The sequence below is a fragment of the Mixophyes fleayi genome, chromosome 9 (genome assembly GCF_038048845.1).
Source record: "Mixophyes fleayi isolate aMixFle1 chromosome 9, aMixFle1.hap1, whole genome shotgun sequence".
Taxonomy (NCBI): Eukaryota; Metazoa; Chordata; class Amphibia; order Anura; family Limnodynastidae; genus Mixophyes; species Mixophyes fleayi.
Window position 1 is genome coordinate 40,735,503 of NC_134410.1, and position 25,468 is coordinate 40,760,970.

Sequence of the window (25,468 nt, forward strand, 5' to 3'; positions counted from 1 at the left end):
AATAGGTGACTGCCCCAAAATCTATCAATCCACATTTGTCTTGTGACAAACTAATACACTTTAACTTCCCTGTTTTATCCTGCTAGGGTTTTCTGTTTATTACAGTCAAGTGCAATATGAAAAACCCTTCCTGTGTAAACATAAAACATGTCTTGTGCTCTATATCTTATGAAACATATTGCTTCATAATTTTATTTAAACATTTTCAGTGCTTAGTGGTTAGCACTCCTGCCTCACAGTAATGGGGTCATGAGTTCAAATCCTGAGCATGGCCTTGTCTTTGTGGAATTTAAATGTTTTCCCCGTCTTTGTGTGGGTTTCCTCCAGGTGCTCCGGTTTCCTCCCACATTCCAAAAAACATACTAGTAGGTGAATTGGCTACTAATAAATTGACCTTAATCGGTGTGTGTGTATGTGTGTGTGTGTTAGGGAATTTAAACTGTAAGCGCCAATGTGACAGGGAATGATGTGAGTGTGTTCTCTGTACAGTGCTGTGGAATTAGTGGCGCTATATAAATAGCTGTTGCTGCTGCTGATGTTTTGAGTAAGCATTTTAAACATAATATTTTCAGTAGACGAGAGAAAAAATAAGCAAATGAGTAGTTTTATTTTAACTTTAACTACTATTAATGCTGTATATATTTTTTTGTGCTGATATTCAGTATTTCTATATGGTAAATCAACTGAATAACCCACAGTCCATACTAGTGGAGGCAGGCTCAAATTTCTTCTACAAATCCCTACAGATTGAATGATACATTCAGAGGACTAGTCAATCTTTTGTGTTGAACTCTCTAAACAAACAAACCCAATGTGCTTACAGGCATAATTTCCCCACATATCACAGCCTTATCTCATATATAGTATACAAGTTAACCCGTGCATGATACTCATGCATTCTAGTCAAATCAAGCTACTTAAGGTGTTAAAAGGGTTCTTGTCGTGCATTTGGGGCTAGGCTTAGGGGAAGAGTGTTACTTCCCAACGTAAGCGCCCTTTTTTAACGTGGTTTTGTCCACATGTCACCACCTCATCATTTTTCTCCATCACCTCATCCTTCATCTTCATCACCACATCCTTAATCTCCATCGTCTTATTGTTCTAAAACTTCTCGATACACAACGTTTCTGCTAAACACCTTATCGCTGTGCTCAATCAGTCTTCCTTGAAGGGCAGTATTCATAACCTGCACTTTCACATCACTGCTTCTCCGTACTCATGAAAATGCGACATACAATTGTCCATGACCAGACACAGGCTCCGGTAAATAAATACCCACATGGTCAAGCGTTTGAGCCCTCAACTGGTAAATGTAACCTTTACTACCCCTCCCACGGGGGGAAGGGGGATGATGGAAGTTAACTGACTTCACTATTATAATTTTTTTGTCAAATAATGTCAGTATACCAAATTTCAGGTCAATTGGATGAGCCCTTTCTGATAAAATCGTTTTTTCCACACACACACACACACACACACTAACACACGCCACTAGGCTTATATATCTTAGACAAGCAGGGTCACCCAGCTTTGCACGTGCCCGATTTGTAATGTGTCGCAGATTTTATATTTTAGCCAATTATTTGGTAAATAGACCTAAAATGCTATTTAGAAAATAAGATTTGGTGTTTTGTCACATTGTCGTTATGTTGTGTTTCCTTCCAGCTGTCAAACAATTGTTTACAACCCAAAAAATATGTTTTAAATATTTGTCGCTCTGTTGCTTTGTCACATTGTAGTGTTGTCGCTATGTGGTCTAATAGGTTACTTTTTCGATACTAAACAATTATGTTAGATTTGGCAGCTTTACCTTGAGAGCTGTGAAAGATATTCACCAACAAACAAACAAAGGAACAAACAAAGAAACAAACAAAATTATTTTATATACATATATAAAAGATTTAGTTCTGGCAAACTCCTTAAACCTTTGCATTTTCTTCTGGTTTTAATGCTACTAGATAATATGAGCAAATATTCCGGTTATTTAGGTTAAAATAATAAAAAAAAGTCTCATAACTTGGAGTTTATTCAGAGAATTAAAACAAATGCAAAAATAATAAATCATAGTTCATAACGGGATTGTGGGAAATATATATCATAGTTGTTCAGTTATATAGTTATTTAGGCTGTAAACAATAAATAAAAGAAACATTCATTTCAAACATTCATTATTAAATCCCTCTTCATACCCAGTCCAATTTGGTATAAAAAATAGATATTTTTTTTTACTCCATACTATCAATAAGACTACTTAACACACTATCTAAAGTTGCACTCCCACTGTAAGGGGTGAACATTTGCACTACACTGCTGTCACTGGCTATATAAACATACACAGAGAGAGAGAGAGAGAGAGACTAAGGTCAATTTTGATAGCAGCCAATTAACCTACTAGTATGTTTTTGGAGTGTGGGAGGAAACCGGAGTACCCGGAGGAAACCCACGCAAACACGGGGAGAACATACAAACTCCACACAGATAAGGCTGTGGTTGGGAATTGAACTCATGACCCCAGTGCTGTGAGGCAGAAGTGCTAACCACTTAGCTACTGTGCTGCCCTTGTTGTCAAGCAACCAGCATACTATCAACCCATATGTACAGCACATGGAAAGGTGGGAAAAGAAAATGAATAGTAACAACCTCAGCAGTCATGTGACTGAAGCAAGCTGCGTCCCCGCCCAAGCAAAACACAAGGAATGCTCAGTGAATCCACAACAAGGTCCAGACACATGACTAAAATAAAACATGTGACTGGAGTTGACTAACAGTGCTCTGAAAAAGAGCACTCAGACACGGTTCTATAAAGGCTGCAGAAAAATGACAAAGGTTACCTAGCAATTGCATAAGACTAAAAAAAAACTAAAACAGTGTTAAAAAGAAAACCACCAAAACAAAGCGGTTATAAATAGCATAGAAAACATTAATGTAGATGGTGAGGAAAAAAGACAATTCATAAAACAAACAAATTAAATAAGAAAAACTAGCCATAAGAGAAAGCAGAAATGCCAAATATAGTGTAGTAAACAAAAGTTGTTTGAAGCAGTGAAATGTCTCTTGTCAGAAAGAAAGATTTCTATGAAGAAATGCAAATTCCAGAAAAAAGTAAGTAGCCTCTATGGGTGACTTGTTTAGGGTGTGGGGGTGGGGTTCAAATCATAGAAATCATCAGTATTAATAGTGCATCATAAGGGTTCATAAGCCACTCAAATGAAGGCAGCAATCAAAGTCACGTCCATGGTGTATATAGCACTTCCACCTTTAGGACAAAATGCGGCGTCTGGAGTGACATTAGCGATGCCATCTTTTTGATTATCAAAACTGCATAAGACTATGTAGTATGTTAATGAATATACTTCATGTTAGTGGAATGTTATGTCCGATACCATCCTTTTGGTTATCAATATGGCATATGACTATGTAATATGTTAATGAATAGAGCCAAAGATATATATTAAATATTAAAGCAAAAAGTTATTATACTTCCATACTCTATAACAGAGATGAACAAATGAAAGGGGCTATTTTAAAACCCTCATTTAATTCAGCTGGTGCCAGAGTGCTTAATTTATAGATCCAAAGCATCTCCCTACATGACAATTTCTTAGGCAAATGACTAGCCCTGATGTTTAAAGGGACACATTCTATTGCTTTGAACTTTAATTTATTAGGATCAGTATTCTGTCAGTTTAAAAAATGGATTGACACAGAATGACAAAAAATAAATAAGGTGCCAATAGGAGTAAAACTGTACAGATAACGTCAGAGGTCTACAAGCAGGACAGTTATATTATATACAACTCACACTAATAAATATGTAAAGATATAGCACCTTATTCATAAAAGAGAATAACTGGCGAAACATTGCGTATGATTTGCACAATTACTCTGCGCATGCCCAAAATCGGACCATATGCCGCAGTTTGCAGCTTTATCCATTTCATCTTTGAGCGCAAAGGACACTTACTACAACCTGCGATTTCATGTGTGGAACGGTAAGGGTGTGCCAAGCTCAAGTGCACGCAGCAGCATCCAATTCAAACTTACTAAGGCAAGTGATTTTTTTTTTATCGCATCACTGCCAACAGGTACAGGTCTAGTCTAAGTGGCTTTATTAGTGATGATGGCTGAGTATGCATGCTAGAATATGTGTTTGCAATCAGGAGCAACTGTACATGTATTTTATGTACAATAGACATTAATTACATCCTAATAAATGTATTTAATGGACAAAAACACAAAAACAAACTTTTTTTATTTTTTAATATTTTATCATTAATGAGTATATTATTAACAGGTGATATTAATTTAATAGTTTTTATTTTTTCCTGTGCATTCGTTTGTGACTTAATATTGCACATATGTACTGGCCGTATCCTACAGTGTCCTGTCTATTAGAGCAGAGAGGACATAGACCCGTATTCATCACCAGATGTATCTTCACATTCATCCCTTGTTGAAAAAGAATGTGAGTATAACTGATGCACAGGCATTTTTAATAAAAAAAACACACTGCGTTTATTTTGTGTTTGACGGTAAATCATATTCAATGTAATCATCCACAAACGGATAACATCGAATCCAAAAAGAAAACAAAAAAAATAGAAAAAGATGATTGTATAGTTATAATACTAAAGACCATAGACCTACTAGATAGTTTATTGTCCAGACAGAGAATCCTGCTCAAAGCATATATAATAAGTGTCTGCAATATAAAAGGGAACTTTTCTTTATCTGAAAAAAGTTCCAGTAAAAAAATACATGAATAAAGTCTTTATTGAGACGCTGTGGAGATGATAAACAATAAATCAATCTTGCTTAGTTTTGAAGCAATATTTTATTGCGATGACCACCACTTGAAGTTGAGGAACCCATTCAATAGGCATAACATAATAGTCTAAGATGGGATGCCCCATTTGGGCAAAAACTCCCAGTAAAGTCTATGGCCAATCCACCCCTGCATCAAGATAAGCTGATGGAAATCATTTCACAGACATATTATGAAATATAATGAAGCAAATGTGTAATGGTGAGATGAACTTTATGATCTTCACTTACCTTCATAGTTTTATATATAATTTATAAATGGCCTGATCGGAATTTTAAGTATGTTTCTTCATTGATATCTGGCAAAATAAAAAATAACTTCACAAAGTAAAGAAAGTAAAACACATATTGCATGCAGTAATTTTCATGAATATAGTAAAAGGTTTCTATAATGTAATATAAGTAGGATAATATATCCTCTGCTATAAATTATAAGTAATGTCTAAATCACTGTGGATGAAACAAAGCACAAAGTTGCAGGCTGCATGTTTTTATACCTGTTACATTTATACATTCGGAACTATGAACTAACTTCCAATATTTACCAAAATGTATAGTAGAGACTTCCTCATTCTTTATAAAACACTATTGCTACATCATATATACTACCATCACAATCCCTGTTGTAGACACACACACAAACACACACACACACACAAACCCATACAAACTTAAAATACTTTAAAATATCTAAGTATATACACATAAACACATGATTATTTGTGCACATAAAGGGTCTGATTCATGTCCAACTTGTACATACATTTTGTGTTTAAAAAGACCGTTCAACTCCTATTCAAATCCAAGCTACATTTGATTTGAATCTGGGTGAAGTACACTCTGCCTAAAGAGTAATTGCCATATATAGACACACAGGACAGACTGCAGGATACGCACATGCGTAAGTACAATAAAAGTTGAGACAACAATACAGTTAGGTGATAAGGGCTGTAAGCTGTGCACATGGGACGTGTCACAAGAAGTCTTCTACAGAGCCTTAGATGTACCACTCTCCTCAGTAAGGGAGGAACAAGTGGTGGCGAAATTAAGCCTAAGATGTAACAGTGCCCAACAGATTGCTGGCTCAATGTTTAGCGGATATGGGAAATGAGAATAATGGTGATGGTTAGAAATTATACAAATGTAATTTACAGAGTGGTGAAACTGGAATGCTCATAAAAGTAGAAAACAATAGATAATCTGGTGCATAAAGGTAAAAATGAATACATTTATTAATAAAATATTAGTTTAAATTTGGTATTACACAGACACAGCCAACGTAAGCTTGTAATCTCTGACCGTAGGCAGTCAGACTGAAGTTTTTATACTATTTGAACAATGGGATCAGTTCACACATATACATACGTAATTACAGTGTTTATACAATATTCCAAGCTGTAATTAATTGTAATATGCAATAACTTCTGTCTCCCTGAGTGGAAAAAATGCCATCTTTGTTTAGGTCCCTCAGGCAATGTTCTCATCTGGATATTTGGTCAATCAATCACAGGTAATTCTTAAATAGATATATTACAATTAGTGAAGTCATATTTAGTCTTCAATTAATAAGGATTTAACAACAGATATGATAGCGAATTTTCGCAAGACTCTAAATCTTTTACTTAATGCTTATCTTATTATTAAGATATTGAACATTGTTTCAAGTTTATCTCAGAATGTTAATCAGGGCCTAGTTCAAATAAGCAATTACTTTTAACACCTAAGTGCTGTCCCAATGGGAAAAGCTATTTATTTCTGTGTTAACATATGATTTCTGCATGCAACAAAATGCTCTGTTTATACTAGCTATGTGTCCAAATCTAGTTTTTACATATAGATTAGGTTTCATAAGTTTTACATGAGATGTTAATTAATATTCAAGGTAGTTAGTGAATGAAAGGTATTTTATTCAATATAGGAATCTTAGATTTTTTATCTTATCAAAGACAAATATAAATTCATAGTAAAATATAATGAATTGACGATCAATTATACAATAATATCAAGTTACTAAAAATCCCACTTTAGCACACATATTTGTGTAGAAGATCTATTTCCATGAGATGGGAAGGCAAGCTGGGAACATAGAAGGTGGGCTGGGTTAGTAATGTGATTCACATAATACAGTGGGCGAGACAACCATTGTCAACATGCCCAACTTATTTAGTGATGGGGTAGTGAGGATGCAATTCACATTATGTTTCCACACACATTTTAACAGATAAGTACTCTCTGGGAGACTTGCCAGCTCTCTCAGGAGGTCACCCCCTAATCCATCATTTGCGGGAGTTATGAAACAAGCTATAAAAGAGCCAATCAATAGAATACTACTGGAGCAGAGATTTTTTTCAATATATCTGGTAAACTTTATGGCTGGGTAGACCATGCAGGTTTTTTCAGCTGATTGTCGAGCCAAGCACTCGTAAACCATTGTTCGGCCTGATATCGCAGTAGTGTGTACACTTACACGATGACCGATAGTGGTTTCAAAGCACCTATCGTTGGTTTATTTGGTTGGTTTGAAAAACTAATAATCTAGGGCCTGATTCATCAAAGATCTTAACTTGAGAAACTTCTTATTTCAGTCTCCTGGACAAAACCATGTTACAATGCAAGGGGTGCTATTTAGCATTCTGTTTTGCACATAAGTTATATACTGACTGTTTTTTCATGTTGTTTGATGCTACCATTTTAATAAATAAACCTATTCATTTTAATTTGGCTGTTTGTTTGTGTGTTTTTGACCTTTGGATAGGTACAGCTGTGCAGCACAGAGCGATACATTAAGCCCAGTATCATCAGACCAGTTAATGTTGACAAATTCTCACATCCTTAAAGCTTACTCTTTCATGTTCAAATATGCACCATTTTTATATTTTTTTGACATATCTTTTACGTTAAAGCCAAAAATATGGAGGACACAATAATTAGTTTCCTCTGTGCCCTAAACAAATTCACAAACCTTTGAAAAATTGTTATTGGATTCCAGTGTTAAACCTTTGACTGCTGGATAGCAGTGTGTTAGATTATATGTGTGTGCTAAATTGCTAAATGGGATGCTACTAAAAATACCCAGTTAAATTAATTATTTAGTTGTAAGCATGTTTTAGGGTATGTGGGCTGTTTAGGTAACATTTTCATGATATATGTGCAAAAGTCAATGAGATATTAAATTTGCTATTACACTTCCACTACTTTCCTCTTACCATATTCTCCTGAATAGTTACCATATTTTTGTGTTATCATATAGAGCCTCTTTAAGAAAAGTAAAGGTAAATAAATACATATAACACAAATTCACCATATTCCATTCTTGCGTGAAACATTCATTCTTGTTATTGACATGTAAATTAATAAACACTGCATAAGTATATTAGAATTTTAAATAATTCTGTTATGTTGTACATATCTTAAGAACATCTCTTCTTGTTAGCTTGCAAATTATATTCATTATTTTCTGTGCAATAACAATAATCAGCTAGAATATTGGACATCTGGGGGTAAATGTATCAAGCTGAGAGTTTTCCGGTGGGTTTGAAAAGTGGAGATGTTGCCTGTAGCAACCAATCATATTCTAACTATCATTTTGTAGAATGTACTAAATAAATGATAGCTATAATCTGATTGGTTTTTCAAACCCGCCAGAAAACTCTCAGCTTGATACATTTACCCCCTGAGGTCCAAATTTACCCATTTTAGTAAATTAGCAGCAAACTGTAGACCTTAAGGTAAAGGCAATAGGCCTAAGTCATTATGGAGAAAAGTAATTTTGTTCCTGGACAAACCATATAACAATGCAAGGGGTGCAAATTAGTTTATTATTTTGCATGTAAGGAAAATATTGGCTTTTACATGTAGCACACAAATACTTGATAGCTTTATTTTTACACTGAAACTTAAAGTTGATCTAGGACATGCCCTATCCCTATATCTGTCCCCACATTTTAAATGTCCCTCCTACTCCAATGCAACATGGTTTTGCCCAGGTGCAAAGTTACTCATTTTTTTGCTTTTGCTTTCCTTTATGACTCAGGCCCCAGATGAAGAATATAATGAAACGCACAAGCATAACAGCATAATGGTTATATAGGGAATTGAAATGTCCATTCAATGGAAATGCAGATTAAAGCATGAGCCTAATCATGGCTTGTCTTTTATTCCACCACTTATGCAGGCAATTCCCATCTCTACTCACATTATTGATTTAATAAAGTAAAACTCGACAGTCTTTTAAAGTTCATTCAAGGCCAGAAGTGTCAACAGTGATGGCCTACAATTAGCTTTAATCTAATGCATTACATTACATTACATTAATCCGATGATATTTTGTAATTGAAAAGATGTGACAGAGTTTCAATCTTCTGCCAAACCTCTGTGTGAATAGGACATACATTAAACAGTATGTTATCATCTCATATCTGTGTTATTTAAAATTGTTTCCATAGAGATACATGCCGGGCATTGCAAATTAAAATGTATTCTGATTGCAGAAGGAAAAAAATGACATAATGTGAAACCTTCCTCCACAATTTGAAATTAATTTTCTTAAGCCATTATATTAATATTAACAAAGTAATTGACCCTGTCATGAAATAAAGAAACATGAAGGAACAACTGTATCATTTTCATTACAGCTGTAAGTTTTCTCTAGGTAATAATCTTCACACACAATGTGACTGTCCAGACTGTTGTTTGTGAATTTTACAGGCAGTGAATATAGTTTCATTTTTATACATGTACTCTATTCAAAAAGTGTGATAGGGGATACATCAGAATGAGCAATATGTCATACATTTGAAAAGCTAAATAAATTATAAAAAATAATAATAGTGTTGTTATGAGTTGTATGGTTTATGTTACATTGAAATTCTTTCTGCCTGTAACTATGTTATGATTAGACTATAGATACGTCTATCTTACCACCATAGCATCCTCCAGTGAGAATTAAGTTTGAATGGGTTTTACTGATAACATAGAACATAATGATTCTAAAATCCCACTTCTCTTCATTTCTATCTTGAAGCATTTATAGAACTTTGCAGGACTGCATCTACCATATAGACCTTCAGAGATAGTGTAGAGGTACAATTATCAAGCAGCGGGTTTGAAAAGGTGGAGATATTGCCTATAGCAACCAATCAGATTCTAGCTGTCATTTTGCAGAATGTGTTAAATAAATGATAACTAGAAGCTGATTGGTTGCTATAGGCAACATCTCCACTTTTTCAAACCCACAGCTTGATAAATTTACACCTATAAGCTTTACAAAATGAATCAATGCATATATATTCATTGTTTTTACTTTAATATTTTTTTTTATTAGAACATTTACAAATGTGAAAGAATAAATGGCAGCTCTGGAGAAATAATCTGTAATATGCAAAACATAGTCCATGGAAAATTCAAATTATGACACAATTTAATAGTATTAAATGAATAAATACAAACCACATCTATAACACACTAACTCGTGGCACAAGGTGTGAATAAACAAATGGCACAACAACGATCAATCAATCACAGTCAGTTCTGAAAGATTATTTGCAAATGCCAGATTTATCACATCACTATGCATAGTTTGTGATCTGTGCTACTAGTATACTATCAGAAAAGTACCTATAATCAAAGTTAAATAAAGTTCTCTTAGATGGTGAAAAGTGGATTTAGAACTTAATCACATTTTTTGGTTCTGGCAGGATGGTTTCAGTTCATGGAGTTGGGTATTGTAACCATAAAATGTTTAATTAGAAAAAGATAATCAATTAGAATGTGTCGGCACTAAATGAAGATAGTGAAATCTCACAATAGAGTACCGTCTTAAGGAGTTTTTTACAGGCAAACGCTGGAAGTCCTGACATAAATTAGCAAGAAGAAATATTGCAATTAGCTTCTGTGTCTTTTTCCGTAGATGGCACTAAATCCAGACACTGAGGCCAGTATCCACACAACTTAAAGGATCCTCTCAATTTTAGTTTAACCCAGATGGCGGTGAATGTTTGATCGCTAGGATGAATCCTGCTCTGGTTTTGTTTTAAAAGGGAAGAGATGAAGTCACAATGCCGAGAACGCTAAAACAACTTAGTTCCAACAGTACATTCATTTTCTGACTTGTTTCATCTCATTTGCGCAATTTCTTCAGAGGAATGAATCTAGTAAATCTTAAACAAGCAACGAGTGTGTGCTCCCAGGTCAGTCTACCCTTTATAAGGGAATCTATTTCAACTGTCATTGACACACACTTGGGGCAAATTAGTGGGGTTTATTCTGAACATGCAATCATAAAATAACAATTTTTTAAAAAGCTTAGTAATTATACTTACAACTTAAAAATAAATAATTGGTGCTCAAACAATGGTAACAATGTAAAGTCAATACAACCAAATCAACCAAAACAAGACAAAACAATGAGTCCTGATCTTGAAGTGTGGTTATGAACACTTAATTGTCCGATATGTATTCAACAAATATTGCGTCCAAACCAGGGATTCAATAACAATATGACAGTTCTGTATACACCATCCCCTCTTCCATATGGTGTGGTAGCCTAATTACCTTGTGGTGGAGATAATCTGCGTTATGTCTATCCCTCTCCCTGGATGTGCTGCAAGCTTCCAACCACTTGATCAGTGACCAGACTCGTAGTGTGCACTGATCAGCTGACCCGTCGGCGGATCCGGTGCCCCCTGACCATATGTGACCACAGATGGTGTTGATTCTGTGTGTCTGGGAGCATTTAGAAAGTCTAGGTTTTTTTGATGAAACGCGTTTGGAATAGAAATCCATATGTGATATTTCACTTTAGTGATTTTACACAGTTGTATGTAAGAGTAACTTTTATTCAATAACAAAGTGTTTTATAGTTTCACGATGAATCTGTATATTCCTTTTCTCTAAATTTTTAGAGGCTCCCAATTGGATAAAGGCATTCAATTGGTACCCTCTAAAAATCCCTGTCCCTTCATCTGGATCTGTTTAAAAAGACTAGGGGCCACATGATTTTTTTATATCTTTTCCTTTTCTAATTTTTTGGGGAATTTTATGGTAGAATGGACCTCAAAGTAGGGTCCTGTTTAAGAATGGGACAATGTTTTCTAACAATCCGCATAATTTCAGGGAGCATGAAATTATAATTGAATACAAAGGTTATATTAAATTAATCTGGAGCATTATCAAAATCTGCTCCTTAAATTCTGGGACCTTGTTTTTTCTTCACTCTTAACTGGGCAATCCTATCATTTAGTCATAACCCTTCATAGGCCTCAGTGAGAATTTTATTAGGATAATCTCTATGGAAGCTAGTTAACATATCTTCTGATCTTTTGCTTGTGTCAGGAATAAAGCCTCTTTGGTGCAATTTCTTTTTAGATGCATAAGCTGTCCTTTAGCAATGTAATTTCTCCATGTCCTGTAGTGGGCACTATCATAAATTAACTAATAGAATAAATCCACCTTCTCTTTTAATGTAGAAGTAGAAAGGACCCCATTGTGAATGGACACAGTAGGATCTAGAAAGTCAATGGAGGTTTTGTTTCAATGGAATACAAATTTAACATTATAGTCATTATCATTAAGTGTTGACCTAGAGAGTTGTGCTCCTGGTTTAATACCAACCCGAATAATAATTAGATAATTTATTTAGAAATGTGACATCGGGGAGAATATAATAATGACTTCAAAGTACAATTCCAGTAAAAGGAAAAATATATACATCCATAAATACAAAGGAAATCAGATAGGAAAGACAATGCATAAATAGGATCTCACTCAAAGCTGTCTAGGATACTTTCACGCCATATAACACTTTTGACTCTACAGCAAGTAATAAAATGGGTAGGGGGAGTAAACAGGGGACTCGAAAAAGGCAAATTGTCCCTGCAATCTAAAAAGATACAGCCTGCATTGTCTACTAGAATGGTAAAAATATAGGGTTGGAAGACAAGCATAGGGTCCAGTATTAGCATTGTTCATGATGCATGTCTGAATAGATTATAATAATATTCTTATAGAGGGACTGTATAATTGGATTGTCCAATGTTTCTAATGTGGTGATTGGACAATAAAAAAAATATCCATCTATCTTTTGCAGAGTGCTAATCCAGCCACAATGAGGGTGCTACTGTTTTACAACTGGACACATCTTGAGGTTCGTCTGAAAATATGCAAGTAAATATGCTTTTTCTTGCATGTATTGTTTCCTACCATTCGTTTCGGTGCTAATGTATACTGTATGTGACACATCTCAATAAAAAAAGTATAAATTAACATATACATACCGTCAACAGTATTTTCTTCACATATCTTTTCAATAGATGTTACAGGATGTGTGTCTACTTATCTGGTAAGGAAGACATCGCTTCTCAGTAGACCATCTGTACACATACAGGATTGATTAGCTATTTAGTGCAGTTTAGTTGCACATTATTTTGTCCATTCAGTCAATTTAAGTTGTGTTTAAGCTTTGCTGAAAACCCAGAATACAAGCTACACCCAATGTCTCACTAAAAAGTCATGTTACAAAGAAAATATTTGATAATAAAATTGAAAATAAAATTGATATATCACATTTCAAAATGTAAAAATGTAAAGATATTAACCATAGATCGTTATCTTTCATTTTGACCAATTTTACTTTTAAGTAAAGCCATGATTATTATGATTAATAGTTATATTTTAATTGGTTTATCAGAACTACATAAATACACAAAATGTGTCTCTATATGCATATTTGTGTATCTTTAACTTACGTATTCTTATACCTGGAGGTAAAAAGAGGGCAGACACAGACAGGAAAGCACAAGTTGAGTAGAGTGTTTGCGTGGGTTTCCTCCCACACTCCAAATACATACTGATAGGTTAATTGGCTGATAGCAAAATTGACCTTAGTCTAACTCTGTCTGTGTGTGTGTGTGTGTGTGTATTAGGGAATTTAGACTGTAAGCTCCAATGGGGCAGGGACTGATGTGAATGAGTTCTCTGTACAGCGCTGCGGAATCAGTGGCGCTATATAAATAAATGGTGATGATGATGATGAGTGAAAGCATGTTCCTGTATTTGTGATACAGTTATTCGCATCACAGGTGTTTCTCTTGTGGGCTCTGTAGGGCTGGTGCAATCATCATCTTTGACCCCTATGGCTGACTTTTAATGGGGAAAATAAATCTACATTAATTAAATTAAAAAATTGGTTATTTTCTCTTTTAAAAACCAAATGGGAATCTTGTATTCTGCAGTAGCCCAAAAAGTAATGCAAATAGATGGACACAGCTATATAATATAGCCATTTTTCTAATGATTTACATTAATTAAATGATTTAAATCAGCTGTAAGGGTCAATACAAATAATTGTATTAAATTTAATTGAATGTATATAATTGTATTTGTATTTAATTAGATTTTATAGTGAAATCTTTGTATTTATTTTATATATTGACTTTTGCATATTAATAATGGCCCAGACACAATTCTCTCTTGTGCACATGACACTTTACTACATTATAATTATATTATATCTCTACACTTTCTGTATGCTATTGTGAGCTGTAGGTATACACACTTGTGCACCTGATGTTTTCTGGTGCAAATGGTACTGTTTTACAACTGGACACATCTTGAGATTCATCTGAAAATATGCAAGTAAATATGTTTTTTCTTGCATGTATTATTTCCTACCATTCGTTTGGGTGCAAATGTAAAAATACACAAAGTCGCTATCTCTTACTATAACTAGCAAATTAAAGTTTGGCCAAATGAAATGGAGTTATGTGTAAAAATTAAATTGTTGAAATCCCTTTGATGTGTTTTTTTCCTTCAATTTTTGTCTAAACCTCTCTGCAGTTTGCAATTACAATAAAAATATAATTATTCCACATGCTATGTGTTCTGAAACAAATAATAAAAAAAATCAAACACTACAAAAGAAAAATTGAGCACCACGACATATTAAAATAAGTGTCCTAATTAATGCAATATGTACTATATTATTATATATATATGTAACAATGTCCTTAGGAACAAAGCAACCATAAGAATAGTAATTCTATTACATATAAAACAATAAACAATAATGTGGCACTGATCCAGTCATTTTCTCAATAGCATTTTGGCTTCACCAACATTTTTATTTAATAATGGTTTTGTTTAGTTTACTGTAATAATAATACCATTTTATTAGGTCACTTCATTTGAAACTGCCACTATATTGTACATTATCTTTACATTCCATTATTACTATAGGAATGACTTTTGAATGCATTGTTGAACCATAACTACTTTATCATTATTTAACAGCTGGCTTATTCTTTTTAAGCCATTCATTGCAATTTTATCAATTCCTTTGCCTTCTGAAATATTGAAATGCCCGCTGTTTATGTAGTCAAGAACACCAAATATTGTTGGGAATCTACAATTCAAATTTGTTTTCTCCAAAGTTAAAGCAATGAGTTCCTAAATACCATTTTTTGTGTATAATGTAAATATAGTAATATATTTGAATATTAAATCAAACACCTTTAACTAAAGCTGTTTTTCGGCTCAGTATAATACCGTAATTGCCAAGGACTTTAGTGAATAATAAAACCTAGAAGAACAAAAGTATTGGTCTCATTATGAGAGTTTAGAGCCTAGGGATCAGCTCGTCCAGAATCAAAGGCAGAATGTAAAATGTCTATCCTTTTCAACCATTTCTATGTTACCAAGATAGTGTCAATCGAAATCTCCAGGAAATAAAATATAAATGTATTTTATGCCCTTTCTCCTTGTGAATGTGACTGCTGCTAATATTTTGGTCTAAGTGAATGTATTAGTTCTGCAGCCAGTTATAGCCTGGTATAATGATGTGATACACTGGAAATCTGTTCACTCCTTTAGAGAAGTGAAGATGGTCATTAGTCTAAATAAAGCAACATCTTTGGCAGAAAAAAATGAAGATGTGAAATGAGATGATGCAAACTGTGATAAGTATATTCTTTATAAACTTATACATGAGGCAGCTGTGTGTGGGTTGACATTGGAATCCTCATATAAGATCACACTGTGAACCAAAGAAAATGATTCTAGAACCACAATGCCTCTTAAATGGAATTAGATGTGAACATCAGCTAGATTAGTGGGCAGGTTTTTTATACTTGTGAAATTAAACTGTACTGTCATTCCACTAAAGTATATATATATATATATATATATATATATATATATATATATATGTGTGTGTGTTTGTTGGTGAATATCTTCAAGACCTGTCAAGATAAGACTGCCAAATCTTAAATAGTTATTTGGCATCAGAAAAAGTAAGCTATTAGACCACATAGGAACAACGCGACTATGCGATAGAGCGACAAATATTGAAAACATCATTTTTGGGTTGTAAACAATTGTTTGACTGCTGGAAGGAAACCTCACGACAACATGACATAACAGCAATGCAACATTTTCTAAATAGCATTTTTGGTCTATTTACCAAATAATTTGCTAATATATTAAAACTGCTACACATTACAAATTGGACCTGTGAAATGCCAGGTGATCCATCTTATATATAAGTAATTCTTATCTGGCGTTATCCTATTGCTTATTATATTTATACATTTATTACGTCAATAGGGATGTCATAATTGATAATTATTGAGTGTTTTTATTACATAACTATTGGAATACCTAGAATACAATGCACTAAAATAAAAAGTTTATCCAGCGTTCTCATATTTTTGTAGCTAAAAAATCTCTTTGAAAATTGTGTTTTTATACTTAACAGTAGACAACATAGTGTAACTGAAATGTTTATAGAAAACAAGCTGAAATTTTGAATAGACACATTGGGGCTCATGTTAAGTTGAACACAAATTGTGTTTTTGGCATATAAAGTGCTTTTTTACTCGGTGCAAATGCACAGAGCACTAGTTCCAAAACTAGTGGCTTGTGCACATGCTCTGATTTATGTTCTACTGAATATGAGCCCCTTTATTTATTTTATATTTTGATGCTGTTAAGCTTTGTTTGCAAAGGGATTATTTTTAGTTATTTTATTATGCTTGATGATAATTGTGTTATCACAATTTGACCTAAATCCTTTCATGTAGTAGCTCACAAGTGACTATTATCATTATTATTATAATTATTAACTTGTTCGCTATTACTAATGTAGAATCTATATCAATACTGTCTCATTATTAGTTGCAGTATCCTGGTAAATTCAACAAATGTCATACCCCATATTTAAATAGACTTAAAATTGAAAATATAGAAATCAGTGTCGTTTCACAGTCCTTCTGCTAAAAGTAATGGCAGTGTCCCAGGCTACAGTGGATGCGTTAAGTATGTGTCCAAAGCAAGGTCTTAGAAAAAATAGCAAGTGAGCAGGTATCATCTGCACTAGAAAATGTGTCTAGCATAGTACATTAAGGTAGCGGCAGGGTCCATTGTAATCTTAGATAGCAATATACACATACTGTGTAATTCAAAGCATCCTACTTTTTACAAATAAATATGTTAGCATGGATGTATAGAACAGGAAAGGTATAATTAAAGGACTAAATTCCATCTGAAAAGTCAAACCAAAGTCATTATATTAAACATGACCAATAGATGAATTGAAGTTTTGAAAAAAATGGCTATAAAATTGTACAATTAATTAATTAAGATAACAAATCAGTCTTAAAAGCAATACCCAATCAAGTAGATTGAATATGAATGACATAGAGAAAATAAATAGTTAATGATGCAAAATATGCAAAAGCATACAATCAATTCATAAACTATTTTGAAAAGTACACTTCAGATTTTTATTTTAAATTAAGTTATAAACATTGTTGCCAATTGTTCCTAATTTGAAAGTAATGGTTACAGGTTTTATTTATTGGTCCTGGGAAACTTTTGTCCCTAGAATTGTCACTATTTACAATTTCTCTTATTATGTATTTATGATCTAAAGCTCACTGTGCACTCCTAGTTCCTGGGCTTTATAGAATATTAATTACTAGTATGAGTATATAAGATACAAAATTAATATTATAACTATAATTAGTGAATATATCATGACATTAGTAGTAGTGCAGTAATGTTAGCCACAATTAAATTGTGTGTCATGTGGTTAAATACACCTGCCCAGTAATTGGAGTGCTTCTGGAAATTATACTCGATTATTGACAAATGTGGTTTATGGATTTATTAGATATTATAAATAAAGAACATGCATATAGGTGGTCAGTACATGTTGTCCGGTCCTCTTGATCTGTGTTCCACACAACCAGTAATCATACCTATGACAATTGCAAGACAATTTAGGACTAATGTTCAATATGTTAGTTTGTTAGCTTGAGAGCAGGCCGCTTTTACCTCTCTTTCTGTCTGTATTACCCAGTATTGTTTTATTCCTGTGTTTGTTCCCAATTGTAAATGCTGTGGAATTTGCTGGCACTATATAAAGAAATGTTGATGATGATGATGATCACGAATGGTGCATTTATAGAAGAAAAACATCTAACGTCTAAGTCTATAATCCATCCACAGCCATGTGATTGAGCCTTGTGATCATCATGTAGGCCAATTATGACTTTTTAAAGCTTTTGCTTAAGTTGCATTGCTGAATCCTTCAATGTTATTTCAGTGGAACCTAGCTCAGACAGAGAAGCAATGCAAGCTGACTTGTCTCTCTTCAAGCACTCAAAAATGAGAGCGAGGTAAAGTGATTGTAAAATTGAATCTACAGTGTCACCATATGTCAGAACTGCACTAGTCTGATCATGTTAAAACTAATTTTAGCAAAGATAAAAACAAGTTGGAACTTTGTTAGCTAGAGCCCTATTTTACCACAAGCTACATGCACCAGTTGAAATATTGAATATAAGAAATATTGCAACACAACTCTGTGCTATTGGTTCTTCCAATGTCAGATTCTCAACCTTTGGCTTGCTGTGTGTCCCTAATCACCTAACCACATTAAGATACTGGCCTTATTATATGTAGCAACCTGTAGCAAATCAAACCATCATATATGCAGTGCTTACTAAATTATTATGGGATTCTGTATGATTTCTAACGATCTGATTGGCTTTAACCCTGCCAAATTCAAGATAGGACAGGCAGGACATGACAAATGATGGTCTTACTCAAATGTACTTAGAAATCCAATAACATACATGTAGAAAAAAGAGTATCTAAAAGACTGGTGAAAAAAGCTGACTTAATTTATAAAAACATATATTTGTAGTATGTCATCTCTTAATAACTAGTTTACCATCCTTTAAACAGGATCCTTTCTATAATTATATCCAATGACACAAGTCTCCTGCTAGAATAATACTATTTGTGTCTTAATTTCCCTGGCACTTTTTAAATTGCCACGTACTATCTTTGTTTACAGAAGGAATCTTAGATGATCAACATATCTAATTCAAAAGTTATTTTCAATTAACAACCATTGCTCTTTGGGCTCAATATCATTTGGCAGCCTTCGAGTGGTACTTTGAGCTTTGCAACACATTGGCATACTCATCATAAAGCAAATGGGAAATATCAGCAGTTAAGTTACTGTAATATCCCCTACTGTATGCACAGATGGAGCAAGTATACATAAGAAAACAGTGAATTATTTGTAGTAACTAGTGAATATTTTAATACTGAACATGATAAACAAATGTTAGCTCATAAGACATATTTTAAATCTGTATTAGGAACACATTACATTCAATATGAAATTCGAACTACATAAAACTAGTAATTATTTTAAACATTCTTCATGACAGCTAAAATATTCTAACAGCTAACACATTTTCCAGAATTTTAGAAACAAATGCCATTCATCCATAATGATATATGCCATTCATCCAAATAAAATAGAATGGTCACAATTTAAACTGATATAGTTTAGTATATTTATTTATTTTACTAGTAGCATTGTTAAAAGTATTTGTAGTCTATGGTTTAAGTGTCATAGAATCATATCTTGTATTGGTTTATTGAGAGCTATAGCCAGTGGCTACTGCATGGGGTGCAACAGCAATGGGGTCCAGAGCAGTTTGGGACCCAGCAAGACATGTTACTCATTCTTCCAAAGCACCTCTTACCCTCTGAGCCCAATTTTCCTTTCAAGTGCATGTGTGTGCCCCAGTAGTACAGCCTGGACCACATGCTCAGAAAATTTCCCCTCTCTGCTATTTTGAGAGACGAGCAGGGGCCCAGGAGATTAGAGTGGTACTGCCATAGATTTAAACAAATTCTGCTCTTTAGAAGATATGGATAACATTTGCTAACAGCTAGTAAATTAATATTTTCATCAACCATCCCATTTATTATTTTGTAGTTATTGCTGAGTATGCGTGACAAGTTCATTCATGCATATTGTAGTAACATAAATATTACATTTGAGTTGATGGAGCCAATGCACAGCATTTGTTTGAAACAAATTCAATTCACCTCTACACAGTTTATTTATGCAGCGCAAGTCTGCCACTAACATTCTGCTTGGTCAGAATGATGTGAGATAGAGAAGCACCTCATGTCTAATATACAATAGCAAAGTGTTGCATAAAGGATAAATGATGATTATGAACATTTTTATTAAAGTATAAAAACTACAGTCAATTGAGGTACCATAACTAATCTGTGAAATACCTACCTTGCATGCTTTTAAACACAATACATTAAACCAATGATGTTTTAACAATAGTATTGGAAGTAAATGTTTTAACAAGATCATTTTTAAATATCTTTTAAAAATTGTACTACCATACAAAAAAACTACCAGTGTTTTCACTATCTCCTTAGTGACATTTGTAAAATATACAATAGGACCCTTTTCATTTTTTCCATCCTGCTGTGTTGCTACTTTAAGCATGACAGCAATTTCTATGAATTATTGTTGGGGCAATAATGAAGATAATATAAAAAAATAGTCTTGGTGTGCACTGCTCATTACTCACTTTACTGCACATTTTATAGCTCTTTGAAAGAGTCGTGCTTGGATTTAGTCCTTTGTCCCTTTTTCCTTCTTTATACACTATTTCAGATGAAAAGAGTGCAACTTCCTTTATCCTATTGAGAAAAAATACTGACTTACTTTTTTATGATCTCTTCAAGAAGACTCATTAGACCTTTATCTGCCTTTCAGAGAATGAACATGTTTTAATCATCCCATCTGATGGTTTCTATGACTTCATAATATTGAGAAATGATTTGTGTAGTTTTAATGTTTAATATTTCATGATTTGTCTGCAAAGTCTGGCCCCAGGTTTCCAAGTATAGAAGATATTCCTTATTATTCTGTATATTAAAAAAAATTCAGCTGTACTGTATTGCACAATAAAGTCCATTGCTGAAAAGCCATAGATTAGGAAAAAAAACTAAAATAAAAATTTGATCCTCGATACAATATATTTGTATTTCATTTTCATTTATACTGCATTAAAGACAAACTGACATCAGCATCATATCAAATGAAAATCAAGAAAGATTAAGTCATTATGCTTAATATAGCTTTTCCAAAACCCATGAAGTGATTTCATGACCGTAATTGATGGCCTTTTTAAAACAATGCTCTTGGTGATCTTTAGATGACAATGACTGTGTTCCTTTGTGTTTTAAAGATATTAAAGTAGAAAATAGAGCCATTACAATTATATTCTCTGTTAGTTATTATAGATGTGCACTGAATATATGACATTAATTTTAAATAACATGAAATAACATGCTGATTTTCAGTTGTCGAAATATACATAAAGACTTTAGTTGTTATACAAAACAGAGATATTTAAAATGCTGACATATATATATATATATATATGTATATATATATATATATATAAGCAGCGTGTTATTTCATGTTATTTTATGTTAGCATGTCAATAACTCTTCATTGATACACACATATATGTATATATATATATATATATATATATATATATATGTATATATATATATATATATATATATATATATATATATATATAAATATAAATCAATGAAGAGTTATTGACATGCTAGCACTTTTTTGTTTGTTGCTATAACTATATTGGTGTTTTAATTGGGATAAAAGTGCTTTTTCTCTACCCAGAATATCTTTGCTGTAAGGGTTCATTTACAGAGGTGACAGGTTTCACAATATATTATAGCTATGGCAAATGTTTGCAGCAACCAAATTTTAAGAAGCTTCCTGGAAGGAAAGTCTAGAGATATAAGGGCGATTTTGATAATAGAGCCCTAATTTTAGTGATAAGTCTGATATTTTACAGCTTATCATGGAGATAGAAAAAACAGTTATTAAAACGATTTGACTAAAAAAATATCACCAGTGCAGCTGAGTGATAGCGATACTGGCCTGGAGCGGTAAGGGTTAAATTACTGCTTCGCTGGGCCAGTCTCTGCAGATGTGCACATGCATGAGCTGGCTTTCACAGTGGAGCTGAAAGTTCAGATTTGGACTTTTCTATTACACTAATGTAGAATTTATTTATTTTTTAAAAAAAAGTTCAAAAATAGATAAAATTTATTTAAATTAAAAAAGTTGTATTCATTACATAAGTGCTTTATTCAATGAAAGCCATCAAATCTTACTGCAGGCAGGGATCTTATCAGCAATAGCAGTGTAACCCCTTGATGTATAGGGCAAAACAAAACAGGATTCCTATCCGGCAATAGGGATTTTTTTGTTGTTTTATTGCTACATAGTGCTGGACATCCTGAGCTATGCTCCCTTTTAGGAAAGTGATTGACAAATGTAAGACTTAAAATCTTAGTCTAATGAGAATTCCACACTGAAGTGCTCAATTTAGAGCTTGCTGCTTAATGTAACCCTGTAAAATGGATTTTTTCCTAAGAAGATTATTTTTTAACATCATTTTCAGAACATTAACCTTAATTTTCAAAAAAAATCATGAGTGTAGAATCTATGATGGTTTTGTTCTACCACAGCCACAGATACAGACTTTGCATTGCAGAGGATTTATCTACACTACATTGCCGGTTACTGTGATCAAGATCTAAACTGAGTGAAATCCTGCTCACATATAGTGGGAAATGCAATTCAGCGTGATATGCCTCTGGAACAGTTTATGGAAACACATCAATGTGATGGTCAGGCAGAAATCTCTGCTCATTTTTCCTCATGCCTCATAGAGGTGTGCAGAAAAATGAGTGGAGATTGCTTGCCAGCATTTTGTGCAACAAGACATCTTAGCGATGTGCTTTGCCATGATTCACTGAAGGTGGTCTCAAATTAGTAGGAAAATGATAATTTTCTATTTCTGATTGTAACAAAGTGAGTTCATTGATGCCAACACTCATCTGCCTCACAGACATTGTACAATCTCTGCAGGAGAAATAAGTGGTAGTTTTTTCTGTGCCAGTCAGTTCGATGTAAAAAATATACTGCTGATATCTCAATGCATTGTATGTGTATTTTCAGTGGTCAAAGCGGGGCTGTATACAATGGTATACCATACCGCCAATTATACCATTGCTGTCATTTATCTCCCGATGTGCCGACTGTCACATCTATGTAATGTGTGGCTTCACTCCCCCTTCACCCCACCATTAGTGCGGCCACACAATACATTGATGTGACAGGCAGTATATTCACCTTATGTAGCTTTTGACTTTTTAACCTTTTTGTACCTCTGCAGCTGCTGTACTTACAGCAGCAGTGGAAACTGAAAAAATGCATTACATCTGCATTTCATTCACTCTCAATGAGTGAACAGAAAAGTCAGCATAAGAAAGAAAAGTGGTGAAACAGAAAAAGGAAAATAAATGAGAGAGAGAAGAAAGCTCCAGGAGCATAGGTAGGAGGAACAGGGGAGAAGATTGTGCATGGGATAAGTGTGAGGAACAGGGGAGAAGACGTTGTAGAGGGATATGTGAGAGAAACAAGGGAGATGATGTTGCAGGGGGTTATGTAAGAGGGACAGGGGAGAAGATGTTGCACGGGGGTATGTGAGAGAGACTATGGAGAAGATGTTGCAGGGGAATATGTGAGAGGGACAGAGAAGAAGATGGTGCAGTGGCATAGGTAAAAGAAAGTGTGAAGGGAGAGACAGCTTAGGAATGGGAATGTAAGGGAAGCAGCCACCATAAAACATAAATTGTAATAAAGGATGGAAATGCACAGACACAGATATTTTTTTTTGAGTGGGGGAATCATTTAAAAAAAAATCAAACTATCATATGATGGAAATGACAAGTGCAGAAATAAAGTTTTCAGTTAATTTTAGGTCATACTTAAAGTACACTGGTTGATATCACAATGAACTCATTATTATATTATTGTTCTCTGCAATTCACCCAAATTTCAGCTCAAAAGTTGTGAATTATGGTCTTTAAAAAAATAAATAAATATATCAACAAACAGGCTGCATACACCCATCCCCAAATTTTCCAACAGTCCCAGTGTTAGACAGCATGGGCTGATTCCCGCTATAACAAAGAGACTGCGAGCATGAGGTCCACCTGCCATAGTGAAATCTAGTCCCAGTGCTGGTCAGTGCAGGGCAGGTACCTCTACTCTATGAAGAGCTCAAAAAAACATAGTGTGCTCCCTTCTAAGAAGGCACCAGCCAATCACAATTTTTTCTTGACAAGTGGCAACTAGATTCCCCAAAACTGAATCTACTAAAACATTTTTTTGTTGTAGTAATTAAATTTTTCGGAAGAACCCTTAACATACGTTGATTTGAATGATATTGGTCATTTATAACATGCAAAACAGCCGAAGCACAATGCAAACTCCTCTTTCTTGATGTCAAACGCCTAAATTAGCAGTTTCTGTCATAGTGAACGTGTTTCTGGGACAAGATGACAGAGTTTGCATCAGCTGACATGGACAGAGCAAGAGCGTTCTTTGACAGATGTAGACTAGACACATGGGCGACCTTTGTATGTGCAAGTTTACATTTTGTGAAGCAAGATTATTAAAGATTATTGAAGAGCGACAGCTATATGTGTATTAAGCTTCATTTGTGAAAGTTACCATAATTCACTAACTGTGCATGCAAATTCCAGCAAATCAGTGCAAATAGAATATCAGAAGTTTCATACGCTAAATAGTAAGTTTAAGATAAAAAAAAACTGTAAAGTATGCCTACCATGTAATGTTAGTATAAAAAGATGTTTGAGAGTGAATTAAAAGACAAAAACCTAATTAAATAAAAAGTCATTACTCTGTCAATTAATCGATAATAAAAAAACTTATTTACTATTCTTTTACTGACAATAAATAATACACTTCAATATATATTTATATGTATTGCGAAGACAGATATTATCCTATAAGGTATGGCAAGTGTATGAGGAATGAAGAGCCTGAGCAGTATAAACGGTGCTGTAAGTGTTGCCATGACACTGATCAAATGGCAGAGCTCTGCAACTCTAAAAGGTCTCACTGCAAAGGCACTGACAGTTGTTTCTTACTTCACAAAAACCGAAATAATTAGTCAGAATCTAGCCAAATAATACTTTTAAGGTTTTTAAAGGTGTGAAACTGTGCAACAATGATTCACATTGCAGCCTTTCAGCGCTGGGTTTTTCCCCAACATGCATGGAGTTTAGTCCATACCACATGGTAAAACTAGTTGTAAAACAGGTGCACTGTGTATTGTGTTTAGTTAGACAGGCCATAAGGGAGCCACCCCGCCAGGCTCACTTGTATGAAAGTCAAATA